General features: G+C 41.2%; 1 protein-coding gene across 1 annotated transcript in view; it reads left to right on the top strand.

Moving 5' to 3' along the window:
• MAP3K13 (mitogen-activated protein kinase kinase kinase 13) overlaps positions 1-12889 on the top strand; it is a 624460-nt gene that overhangs the window by 123387 nt on the left and 488184 nt on the right. The window lies entirely within an intron of this gene.

Here is a 12889-nt window from a genome sequence, read left to right as displayed (position 1 = left end):
CTGGAATATCTAAAGAGCGCTGAGGATCTGTGGTGAACGGAGGTGTGGAAAATGTGTTCCTGTCCCGGGTCCCCAAAGCGCCTTCTACCACGCTGAACACGATCACCTGGGCCTGGAGACATGGAAGTAGTAGTCCAACCTCCTCCGTGCAGTCACGGACTGCAACTTGCAGCGGCTCATCTGTTGATCGTGGGCGGGGTGGGACCGAGTCGAACCATTACCATGGTTGTGAAGAAATTGCCGAAGCTGCCCAGCTGACTCTTGTCCACTTTAGGAAAGTGGGTCTCTCCGCGCGCCCAGGGCTTAGCGCGCATAACATGCCACAAAACGTTCCTGAGTGAAAAGAACGGGAGATACCCAACAGGGAATCCGGGAAAGGGATTTATTTTGCATAAAAGAGCGTCGGCATGACACGTTTCGGACTGTGCCTTTTTCAAATGCCTGCTCCAACACTGCTCACACAACAGTTCCCTTAAAGTAGTGCCAGTCACCCTCCCATGTGGTCGAAATCCAGGTGGGCGGAGTTAGAGTCACAAACGGACCCGCAGCTGCATCGGCAGAACTACGCATCCCAGCATGCACCTCTCACGGCATGCCCGGTAAGTCACTCTGCTCCGCTCTTATATGTCTCTCCATGAGTACTGGAATATCTAAAGAGCGCTGAGGATCTGTGGTGAACGGAGTTGTGGAAAATGTGTTCCTGTCCTGGGTCCCCAAAGCGCCTTCTACCACGCTGAACACGATCACCTGGGCCTGGAGACATGGAAGTAGTAGTCCAACCTCCTCCGTGCAGTCACGGACTGCAACTTGCAGCGGCTCATCTGTTGATCGTGGGCGGGGTGGGACCGAGTCGAACCATTACCATGGTTGTGAAGAAATTGCCGAAGCTGCCCAGCTGACTCTTGTCCACTTTAGGAAAGCGGGTCTCTCCGCGCGCCCAGGGCTTAGCGCGCATAACATGCCACAAAACGTTCCTGAGTGAAAAGAACGGGAGATACCCAACAGGGAATCCGGGAAAGGGATTTATTTTGCATAAAAGAGCGTCGGCATGACGCGTTTCGGACTGTGCCTTTTTCAAATGCCTGCTCCAACACTGCTCACACAACAGTTCCCTTAAAGTAGTGCCAGTCACCCTCCCATGTGGTCGAAATCCAGGTGGGCGGAGTTAGAGTCACAAACGGACCCGCAGCTGCATCGGCAGAACTACGCATCCCAGCATGCACCTCTCACGGCATGCCCGGTAAGTCACTCTGCTCCGCTCTTATATGTCTCTCCATGAGTACTGGAATATCTAAAGAGCGCTGAGGATCTGTGGTGAACGGAGTTGTGGAAAATGTGTTCCTGTCCCGGGTCCCCAAAGCGCCTTCTACAACGCTGAACACGATATATCTCCAAGAACACGCTGTCTCAAACTCCTCACAAGACAACAAGTCGAGGCCCAGTTTGCATTTCAAGTGAATTTATTTAGGCAACAACACCCAACGCGTTTCGCAGCCTTCGCCGCTTGCTCTTGTTGCCTAAATAAATTCACTTGAAATGCAAAGTGGGCCTCGACTTGTTGTCTTGTGAGGAGTTTGAGACAGCGTGTTCTTGGATTGACTAGGGTGAGACGAAACCCCGTCGAGGCCCGCCATCGAAAGGAGGCGCAGGCAGATTTTCGTCAAACCTGTGGTATATATATATATATATATATATATATATATATATATATATATATATATAGTCAAAGTCAAGTCAAATGGTCTTTATTCGGATATAAAATATCCATAAATGTACAAGTCATCACTGCCTATATAACATACATTCATCAATATCAATAAAAATACAAAAAGGTTAAAAACGGGGTAGGACAATAATCGGACAGTCAATAAATAAATAGCATAAAACCAGATATGCAAGATGTAGCAATAAAGTGCAAATAAGCGCAATTTTTAACCCTACTAGCAGCATTATTGTGTGAAAAGCAGATTTGTAAACTTTGGACTGAGTGCAAAATAAGAATTGTAAACATCCGAATAAATAAACTAAAGTATCACATATATGCTAAGTCCAAGTCAAGGGGCAATTACAAATGTATAACAATTTTAAGGTGCGTTCATGGAAGCTCGTGAGCGCAACACTGCTCGCAGAAATGAGCTCACTCAAAAAATTATATTGTTACAACCCAGCTGTAGTATTTCCTGGTATGCCAAAGTATAATCAAAAATCACATTTGCCTTAAAATAGGGGATTAAATATTGTTTAGTATATTTTACATAGAATTTACAAGCAAACAAAAAATGTAACATCGTTTGTTTACAACCAATGCCACATGGGCAGCATGTCTCCTCCAGGTTACTATTAAAACCAATCGGGAAGCAGATTCCCTGAGGCCAAAAAGCAAACTCCTGTTCCATCTTCCAATATTTTTCCTAAAATAATCCTGTGGCATCTGATAATTATTACTTAATGACCTCAGGATAGGAATGTATCTAATGATTGAGGGTTTTCAAAACTCATTTTTCCTTCTTTCTTCACAATACAAATGTATAGTGCCCCTCTCACAGCTTTTAAATCTAGACCATCTACAGTTAAAGGAAGATGAAAGGCATACTCTAGTTGTATGCTGGCCAAACTATTTTGCACTGCCGACAGCCAGGGTATACCTCTACCTCCGTCACATTTAAGGCAATCTGTAATAATTTCTTGGGTTAAAATCGCAGCTGGATTTCGCCATATCTTTAGCCAAAATAAAGAAGGTCGCTATTTAATAAAATCCTCCACATAATGTAAATTTAGTTCTTCATGGCATATGTAGGTAGGTGATGAGATTTGAGCCCCTAAAATCTTTCTACAGAATCTATTTTCCTCCATTTGTATTCCATTACAGTTTACATTTCCCCATACTTCGGCGCCATAAGTCGCCGTAGGTAGGCATTGAGTTTTATAGATCTGTAATAGTGGCATCACCGCTTCTGCCTTCTTGGGCTGTAGCAGGCTAATAACAGAATTAATTGCCTTACCAAGTTTACTTCTACCTTGAACTATGTGCGAACGCCATGATCCTGATTCAGAAAAAACTAAACCCAAATAAGGGAAAGTGCTAGTGCTTTTTAAAAGGTCACTTCCCGACATTATGTGCTTAATAGGATGCTTTTTTGGCCCACAAGACATTATATATGATTTTTTTTTAATTAGTGCAAAGTCCTAAATCCGCCATGAAGGATACAAAGCCTGAGATTAAAGTGTGTAGTGAATTTGGAGTGCGGCCCATTAGGACCGCATCATCAGCATATAAAAGTACGGGGTAAAATTGACCATTAATTTTCGGTACATGAAGTTGAAGTTGAAGTTGAAAGGATTTATAGAGCGCTCTAACACCATGCGGTTTCTTGGCGCATCCCGCGTTAATTCAGACAGGGAGTTATTTAATTCATTAATGTAAAGAATAAAAAGCAAGTGGGCTAAAACGCACCTTTGTTGGCCAGCAATTAATTCTGAATCTACCCAGCCCTGGGCCATTCACTTGGAGAATTGCCTTATGGATCTCGATCTGCCAGTAGCATGGAACAAAAAAATTGCTCAAGCTAGTTTCTGCAAAATCGCAAATCCTAATGCCAAAAGGAAGCCATTACTGGAAGACAAACAAATACTGTCCCACCGACGTCATGCTTGGACAGTTATTTCTTCCTACTCACTCCAACAACCCCAGGCTTACCTGGCAACTCATTTTAGCCAGCATTTAAAAATGTCCTCATCAACCTCCGTATGGGCCTTCACGAATCCACGGATTTAAGACCTTCCTGGAAACCTCAAGACGATTGCCCAAAATGCAGACTCTGCGGATATCAAAATGAATCTCTAACTCACTTGTTTTGTGTATGCCCAGCCCTTATGGTACCTAGAAGACAGTTTATCCGGGACATACTGAATAAATTCAATATAAGAACATGTCAGCAGGCCGTTATTTTCTGGCTGGGAGGTTCATCCCCAATCCTGACTTGTCGAGGACTCAAATTATGACTGAAATTAGAAAGCAGTTACAGGCCTGCCAATGATCACCCAATACATTGCCCAAGGTGCATCCTTCTTATGCTAGTGATCCCATGCCCATTTTATAAATCCCAACATTGTAAGAGGGGGAGGGGACCTGAGTTGAGCTCTAGTTTTAAAAAAATTCCTAATTTTGATATTAACTTGTTTTTGTATTTTAACGCAATTTGCGATGTAAACTTTGGATAATCTTACTTTTCTTATTGTAAGGATTTTTATTAATTCAACTATAAAAACATATTGTATTGTAAAAAAAAAAACGCACCCTTGTCTCACCCCTCTGCCAATTAGGATGTCCCTAGAAACCTCTCCTTCATTATTGATCCTCACCCGTGCTTTCAATATATATATATATATATATATATATATATATATATATATATATATATATATATATATATATATATACACACACACACGCACATATTTATTCGATATATATATATATATATATACATATAATACATATATATATATATATATTTAGAGAAAGATATCTCTCTCTCTAAATATAAATCTATATCTATTGATATAGATATAGATATATATCTCCTCTCGTTGACTCGTCTCACTGGAAACACTGGTACTGTAAGGCAGTGCGTCCCTGGAAATGGCAGAGCCCAGCCAAGAGGAAAGGCTACAGTCGCACTCACAGGTCATTTTCATTGTTGCATCTTTATTATTCCTGGCAACAACAGCTTAGGGCATGCCAGCAAAGCCTTACGCGTTTGTCTTTCAAAGACCTTGTTCACTGGAATAAAAAAAATGCAGCGTTGGGCACACCAATAAATGCAGTGTAAGTGTTCATATTTCACTTCCTTTAAAAAAAACGCTTTGCATTACAGATGATGTGGTGCATAAATGAAGACCACTCAAATAAGGAAATTAAAACTTTGTGTGGCTTGATATTGATTCAAACTTATGTGTTACAGAATTCAAAACACACAATATGATATGGGACTGTTCCAATAATGACGCTTATCCTGAGATTGTACAAATTATATGGCGAATCCTCTCCTTGCGAATAGCACAGCAGGAAAATATTTAAAGCAGGCTGATTCTGATCCGGAGGCTCAATGTATGGCTGCAGAAAATATCCTTAAGAAAATCGCAATCGGGCACAGTGGAGGGTTCAAAATGTGTGCATTATTAAACTACAGCAACCAGCATGCAATGGAAAATGCAAATAAGATTAAAGGCACAACGGAGGTCAATAAAAACTATTGAAAGCACGCAGGGACCTTTGTCAGTGCACGTAACTTACAGAATCCGCGTGATGGCCTCTGAAGGAGAAGGAGACTCTGAAACGCGTCAAGCCAGGTATTTCACAACAGGATTGGAAGCTGCCTGTTTGCTTATTTAAATAAAGTATGTTCCTTACATGCGGTGGTATGCGGCCTCATTTGCTGGGCAAAGTTGGGTACACATATATTACCTACTGGCGGTCGCCAGTAGGTAGTTCTAGTTAGGACCTAGTTTCCATAGGAAGAGCATTTATTGTTTTGCTTATAACTTTGGCGTTGTTTGATAAATCTTAATGAAATTTTCAAAACAAATTCTTTGTTCATATCAGCGCCTATGTTGAAAGTTTGAGGGTGATTTGTCAAGGCGGGGCCGAGAAAAAAAGGGGGCCCCAAAACGTGTTTTCTCCAAGTTCATTTCCATAGGAAACTTTAGACAAGGCTACAGGTTCAACGGAATTACCCCAAATGTGTCAGGGAGAAGGGTCTTGGTCTAGAAAGCATGCATTTGTTTATTTAGTGTACATCTGTTCAGTAGTTTTGGAGAAATATCGAAATTTACAGCTATTAATATTTGGGAATTCTGCCATCTGATTGGCTGAGGGGTTACAAGCACGACCTTGCTGCTGATTGGCTGCGAGTGGTTGCAACTAGGAAGTGTTGGCCGCCATTTTGTGATTGTGTTGAAGTGAGTCTGGGGAAAAAACCAGGTGCCCAGGGGCCTGAGAATATACACAGTCCCGGCATATGAGAACCCAGATCCGGAACTACTGAATGAGTGGGCAGAGTACACCGCGGGCTCCTTGCAGGGGATACTTCACATGTTGGTAAAATTTGCATGGAAGGATCGCGCAAAGGCACTTGAAGAAATAGAAGTGCTGGAACAGAGCATCCTGGTGACTGCGGACAGTACAAAGCATGTGGAAGAAAAGGAAGCAATAAAGAAGTGCCTCACTGTGTATGAAAAGAGTATCCAAGAAAGGAAGCAGCAGAAATTTGAGCGAGATGCCATGGATTATGAATTGGCAAGAATCCTGACCTTCACTGGGAAGTACGATGTCCCGAGAAGTGATCTAAAGGCATAGAAAAGACCAGTGATGAAATACAGGAATACCTCAGAGTCAGAGGTAACCAGTGCAGAACAGTCTGAGGAAGAAGGAAATCCCAGCCAAGGGAATACTCGCCAGAGCCTTTTTCGCGAGGAATTCAGCCTTATCAGGCAGACATGGCTGAGAGGGGGAAAAGGAAGACCACCGTAGAAGAAAGCCACAGAGTCACAAAAAGAGGGGGCATGAAACACCATAGCAAACGCTGGGACTGCCAGAACCAGGCGGGCCCGATTGCGAAATAGGAGAAAAGAATTTAACAATTGTGAATCTGTCCACAAGGAATCTGACCAACACGGAGGAGTCCGTATTAACTTTGGGCCACATCATTTGTCCTACTGAACAGCTTGAGTACACACAGACAAGGATAGATTTATTTAAAGATATCCGCAAGTGAAACTGTATAAGTCCTTTAAGCTAAGAAATGTAGGCCAAAGGAAAACAATGAGTAGAAATGTGGCAGATGAAACCGATATCTTAGCAGTAACTGATATAGAAGCCCTGACAACGATGGAAGAACTGAAAATGGAAGGAGATTTGGGCACTAATCCATCTAGAGGCCCAAACGAAGATTTAGGGATCTATGGAGTAGCACAGGATGGCTCGTCAAGCCCATTCAAACCGGTTTCTAGGTTCTATCCACAAACACCGGTGGATGCTATAGACATTTTTTCGGATAATGTCAATAAAGATTTATTGAAACTCGGGGTACAAGAACAACACCCATGCAAGTGGAATTTCTCTTATGCACAAAGGAAAGCGATTAAAGATCTGAATAGTGACAAAACCGTTGTAGTGAAACCCTCCGATAAGGGAAGAAATATAGTGTAGCAAACAAGAGAGAACAACTGTAATGAAGCCATGAGACAATTGAACGATAAATCTAAATACATTCCAGTCACTGAAATGGACTACACCCAAAGTATACAAGCATTTGACAATATGATAATGAAATGGTTTCGTAAAAGGATCCTATCTACAGAGGAATACCAGTTTCTGCAGAACAAACAACCGAGGATTCTAACATTTTACCACCTACAAAAGATCCATAAAAGTGCCGCCGGGACACCCTATAGTCTCCTCTATAGGAGGCCTGACTGAGAACTTGTCCAGATACGTGGACTATTTTCGGTTCCCCTTTGTACTACAGCTGTCCGTGTATACAAGAGATACCAAGGACTTTCTGAAACAGATAGAGGGAATAGAATGGGAAGGGGATTTTGTGATGATCACCCTGGCTGGACGTGTCCAGTCTATACAGTAGCATAAGCCATAGTGACGGACTGGAAGCAGTAAGATTCTTTCTGAAGGGTTGGCCCCCGAAGTTCTTAGAACATAACAAAATACTGGAAGAATGTATTCATTTCTGCTTAAATCATAACATCTTCCTTTTCCAGGACCAGCGTTTCAGGCAGATACAGGGCGCGGCGATGGGCATCTGCTACGCCCCAGTTATGCAAACCTTTTCGTTGGCTGGTGGGAAAAGCAGGTGGCCTGGGCCGATTCAGCAGAAGAGTGGGTGGATCATATTGTGTGCAGGAGACGTGACATTAACGAACTCTTCATATTATGGAGAGGGTCGATGGAACTAGCCAAGAAGTATGTTGCCAGCCTCAATGAGAATAATCTCAATTTGGAATTCACAGGGGAAATGACCACTAAAGAAGTAACCTTTCTGGACCGAAGGGTGTTTGCAGGTGCAAATAAAGTGCATTCAGCACTATATAGGATAAAGACAGCGGGCAATTCAGTCCCACATGGAACGAGTAGCCATCCTCGAAGTCTGAGCCAGAGCATCTCCTACGGGGAGCTCTTTAGGATGAAGAGGAATGGCTCTAGACATGATGACTACCTTGAGGCGGCATCTCAGAGTCTAGGCCGGTTCAGATTGAGGGGTTACTCGAAAAAAAAACTTTAGATGCAGCTCACCCGAAAGCACTGAATGTGGAGAGAAAAGATCTCATACAGGGGCCAGGCAAAAATGAGAAAGGTGCAGAGACTAACAACTTCAGAATGATCACTTGCCCTTGCAATCTCAGGTATGTGGGGAGCACTATAAACCAGGTTAAAATGAGGGTCCTCAAACACCAAAGGGCTATCGCAAGCAATGACACAAACTATCCGGTGGGGTGGCATTTTGCCAGCCATCATATGAGTGGCAGATCCTTGTTACAGTTTTTCTGCTTAGATCATGTCCCCAGAGACGTTAGAGGAGGGGACAGGGAAAGGAGATTAAGGAGACTCAAATTGAGATTCATCATAGACCTCCAGAGCAAATTTCTGGGAGGTTTAAATAGTGGAGAAGAACTTGCCGTACATCTGGGAACATAATGACTCCTCTAAGAATAGGGCCCAATGAATAGCGTGATAAGAGGACCACAGACAGCGTATAACCTATGTATTAACCCCTTCCATGCTCATGACGAGCTCAGCTCATCATGAGGTACACCTCTCGTACACTCATGACGAGCTGAGCTCGTCATGAACAATGGGAATAAATAATGTTCAGCACAGGAGGGGAATACCATCAGCATTGATGGTGTTAAAAAGGTCCCATACAGGGGTTGTACATATTTATGCAATACAGGGTATTACTTGATAGAGGGGAGTGCGAGACCATACAGGCGAGTATATCTACCTGAGAGAAGTGGCAAAATGAGCCCATCCAGGGCGAGAGCAAGTGAGGCATACCGTTGACCATGCATAGAGATTTGCAGGTAATGGAACATGGGAAATGCCCAAATTACAGCAGTCCCCATCAGGTAAAACTGTGCAAATTTGTGCAAATATGTAAATAGTATGTATTGAGTATGTACATATTGTAAATATTCACACATGATACACTAGAATGAATTTAATTCTATTGTTTTGGTTGCACTCTCGAATTCGAGGGCATCTGTGCAATGAGTTGGGTAATTTAACCACAAATTTAAATTAATTACAATGTACAGAGAGTGCAAAGTAATGAATCACTGTGTCCAAAAAACACGCTATAAGATGGCGCTGATAATTTTGTAAATAGTATTGTCCGCTTTCCATTCACTGAATGAATTAAGTGTTTAAATGTCGCCATGACAACGGGACCACCGACATTGACGAAGGCAGAATTGCCGAAACGCGTTTGTTTTGTATATTTCTTTCGCCGAATAAATCTAAAATAGATTTGAAGTAATCTAAAATAGATTTGAAGTAACATGAGTGCTGGTCATTTTCCACCTCGTGCGGCAAGTCCGCTGCGGAGTTTTGCAGAGTAGGCGAGGCTGCGTCGGCCAACGGACGTGCGCAGCACTACCGAGGTAGTGCTCTCGACGGCCGTTGGCGAAAAACGCACGGAAGGGGTTAAATATATATATTACCTACTGGCGGTCACCAGTAGGTAGTTATAGTTAGGACCTATTTTCCATCTTTTACATATGAAATTCGCAACATTCTATTCCCAATAACTTTGGCGCTGATTGACAAATCTTCGCAAAATGTTAAAAACTCGTGGGGCGCTCCGGTCCGCTCCTATCTTGAAAGTTTCTTGGTGATTCGTCAAGAGGGGGCCAAGAAAAAAGGGGGTCCCTAAACATGTTTTTCCCATGCAATTTCCTATAGGAAACTTTAGACACAGCTACAGCCCGAACTGCTGAACGGAATTACACTAAATTTGGCAAAAAGGTAGCTCTTGGTTCAGAAAGATCCCTTTTTGTTAAATGGTGTAAATCTGTTCAGTAGTTGCTTAGTCATTGACCATGTCATGAATGATGTAATATGTGACATCATCAGCAGTGGATTGCGAGTGCGCGATATATAGTTAGTGCAACTAACTATATATGGAATTTCAATGGTTTTGTGTGAGTAAAATAAGGTTTTGTAAATGCGAATTCCTAACTATATATGGTCTATAACCTATGGTTTTTTCAGTGAATTTTCAAGGTTTTGTAAATGCTAATTCCTAACTATATATGGTCTATAACCTATGGTTTTTTCAGTGAATTTTCAAGGTTTTGTAAATGCTAATTCCTAACTATATATGGTCTATAACCTATGGTTTTTTCAGTGAATAGATATATATATACATACATATATAAACATATATCATCTGTATATCTATATAAATACAAACATAAATGCATGCATACATATACTTATATGCATACAGATGCATGTTATTTACATGAAAGTTGAAAAAACACTAATAAAAGCAAAGCTAAAAAACCACCTCATTACAAACAGAATGGCTTTAACTTAAACGAGGGCGAGATCTATTGCATTTTCAATGCTTGTTTACTTTGGTTCCATCAAGAAGGCATTCAGATGTGTCACACATTTGCCATAAATTCTGAATGTTAGCACTCTAGTTGCACATTAGATCACTGTAGTAAAGCTACTGCTCACCAGGGACGTCTGCTGCTGGTATTCAAAGTGCATGTTTCAGTCTGCATGTCAGAATTTTTTTAATGAAATAGAAGAGGATTTGAGAAGTCACTCAAAATGATCCCTAATTTTTCTTTCTGAAGCACTAATCATACTTTCTATGGCAAAATTAACCCCCTCATGTTGTTCCTTTTTAAATTGAGTGTTTTCAGACTTACCACTTCATTCCAATCAAGATGGCTTCTGGTGTGCCATACTTTTGTCATAAATAAGACTGTTAGCGCTCTAGTTGTTCTTTAGAACACTCTGGGACATTCTGTCATTGGGCTATACTTAGGGTACATCTGGGTGATATTTGGGCTACATTTAGGCTCTTTTGTCTCTTGTGGCCATCTTGGGAGACTGTATGTCAGAATTTGTTAATGAAATTGAAGAGGGTTTGAGAAGTCACTCAAAATGTGCCCTAATTTTTCTTTCTGCAGCACTAATCATACTTCATATGGCAAAATATACCCCCTCATTTTGTTCCTTTTTAAATTAAATGTTTTAAGAGTTACCACTTTATTCCAATCAAGATGGCTTCAGGTGTGCCATACCTTTGTAATAAGTAGGACTGTTAGCGCTCTAGTTGTTCTTTAGAACACTCTGGGACATTCTATCATTGGGCTATACTTGGGCTACATCTGGGTGATATTTGGGCTACATTTGGGCTCTTTTGTCTCTGGTGGCCATTTTGGGAGACTTCATGTCAGAATTTTTTAATGAAATAGAAGAGGATTTGAAAAGTCACTCAAAATGTGCCCTAATTTTTCTTTCTGCAGCACTAATAATACCTTCTATATCATAATATACCCCCTCATTTTGTTCCTTTTTAAATTAAATGTTTTAAGAGTTACCACTTTATTCCCATCACGATGGCTCCAGGTGTGCTATACCTTTGTAATAAGTAGGACTGTTAGCGCTCTAGTTGTTCTTTAGAACACTCTGGGACATTCTGTCATTGGGCTATACTTGGGCTACATCTGGGTGATATTTGGGCTACATTTGGGCTCTTTTGTCTCTGGTGGCCATTTTGGGAGACTGCATGTCAGAATGTTTTAATGAAATAGAAAAGGATTTCAGAAGTCACTCAAAATGTGCCCTAATTTTTCATTCTGCAGCACTAATCATACTTTCTATGGCAAAATATACCCCCTCATGTTGTTTCTTTTTAAATTAAATGTTTTAAGAGTTACCACTTTATTCCAATCAAGATGGCTTCAGGTGTGCCATACCTTTGTAATAAGTAGGACTGTTAGCGCTCTAGTTGTTCTTTAGAACACTCTGGGACATTCTGTCATTGGGCTATACTTGGGCTACATCTGGGTGATATTTGGGCTACATTTGGGCTCTTTTGTCTCTGGTGGCCATTTTGGGAGACTGCATGTCAGAATGTTTTAATGAAATAGAAAAGGATTTGAGAAGTCACTCAAAATGTGCCCTAATTTTTCATTCTGCAGCACTAATCATACTTTCTATGGCAAAATATACCCCATCATGTTGTTTCTTTTTAAATTAAATGTTTTAAGAGTTACCACTTTATTCCAATCAAGATGGCTTCAGGTGTGCCATACCTTTGTAATAAGTAGGACTGTTAGCGCTCTAGTTGTTCTTTAGAACACTCTAGGAGGCTGCAGTAGAACACAAAGGAATCAACTGACAGTCTCTGTCCTTGTTGGATGTACATGTTTTACTGAGAATGTCAGACTTCATTTTCACATGACTGAGAAAGATAATGTGAATTTACAGAAAATATGCTTTCAGTTTAGCTTATAGATCCCCTTCCAAACCACTGTGGGAAAATCATGAGATATTAGTTTTCTTTCAAACAATATTCATGATATCACAGCAGAAGGTTTTTTCACATGGTAAAATCACCTTAGAACCCACCACAATTCCTAAAACGAGTATGGTACCATCAACAAATGATTTATAATGTAACTAAAGTCCTAAAACCCTCTATTAACTACAATGCTTTTTAATGAGGTGCTATCATGTATATTGGTCCCAAGATGGCTGCCAACACTTCTTGGATGAAGTGCTGACAGCCAATCAGATCAGATGTGTGGTTAGGCTCCGCCCAGATATATATCTTTTTTTGAACCTAAATTA

The sequence above is a fragment of the Lissotriton vulgaris genome, chromosome 2_1, assembly GCF_964263255.1.
Source record: "Lissotriton vulgaris chromosome 2_1, aLisVul1.2, whole genome shotgun sequence".
NCBI lineage: Eukaryota > Metazoa > Chordata > Amphibia > Caudata > Salamandridae > Lissotriton > Lissotriton vulgaris.
This window is presented reverse-complemented; position numbering and strand designations above follow the sequence as displayed.